At 38.1% G+C, this 1078-nt stretch overlaps 1 non-coding gene across 1 annotated transcript; it reads left to right on the top strand.

The window, feature by feature from the left end:
* The first annotated feature begins 650 nt into the window (after nt 1–650).
* LOC118616598 lies at nt 651–757 on the top strand. The gene has a single exon (XR_004956594.1). It is a non-coding gene; the product is annotated as a U6 spliceosomal RNA (small nuclear RNA).
* The last annotated feature ends 321 nt before the right edge of the window (nt 758–1078 follow it).

Here is a 1078-nt window from a genome sequence, read left to right as displayed (position 1 = left end):
AAGGAGCATATCCTTTCCCTTTAAGAGCACCACCAGAAGTTTCTGTTCATATCCCATTGGTTAGAATTTAGTCACATGGACATTCTAAGATGCAAAAGAAGATGGAAAAAATAGTCTTTATCCTCAATAGCCGAACACCCAACTGTAAATCAGGGGTTTTATTACTTTAAAAGAAGATAGAAGGGTTATTAGGATAACCCCATTTTCATGATGCCTTTACTTGTAGAAGGAAGGAGTTCTTTGAACTACCAAAACAATAGGTTGTTATGTCATGTTATCATAGATCTTAAAGCCCCAGAGACTTTAGGGCATCACCTGCTGTGTGTGGCTCCCACTTTAGGTTTAAAAGGTGAAACTGAATTTTATAGGCCATCTCAAAGCTCCCAGGAGGCCATGGCTTGCTTGTCCATCCTGACCTCCTCAGTGCCTACAACAGTACCTGACTTATGGTAGAGACTCAATAAAACTTGTTCAATACGATTTAATACGTATATACACATTTCTCCATTTTAGTCCCTCATTGTGTGGAAATTTCTGGGTTGGTTCCATTAAAAGCGCGATTTGGAAATCATTTGGGGCCCTGTTTGACCAGGAATGTTAGGAATCTCCTAAAGCAACTTAAGAAATGCTCTTCTGAAAGGGAGCAGAGAGTGCTCGCTTTGGCAGCACATATACTAAAATTGGAATGATACCAAGAAAATTAGCATGGCCACCACACAAGGATGATATGCAAATTTGTGAAGTGTTCCATATTTTTAGAAATAGAGGAAGATATAAAAAATGGAAGCACATACCTTGTTCATAGATTGGAATAATTAACATCAATAAAATGTCCATACTACCCAAAGCAATCTATAGATTCAATGCAATCTCCATCAAAATACCAATGATATATTTCACAGAACTAGAACAAATACTTCAAAAGTTCATATGGAACCAAAAAAGACCTCGAATAGCCACAGCAATCTTGAAAAGGAACAAAGTTGGAGGGATCACATTACCAGATTCCAGGTTATACTACAAAGCCACTGTAATCAAAACAGCCTGCTACTGGCACAAGAACAGGCATATAGACCAG

This window comes from Molossus molossus, unplaced genomic scaffold (assembly GCF_014108415.1).
Source record: "Molossus molossus isolate mMolMol1 unplaced genomic scaffold, mMolMol1.p scaffold_m16_p_4, whole genome shotgun sequence".
NCBI lineage: Eukaryota > Metazoa > Chordata > Mammalia > Chiroptera > Molossidae > Molossus > Molossus molossus.
This window is presented reverse-complemented; position numbering and strand designations above follow the sequence as displayed.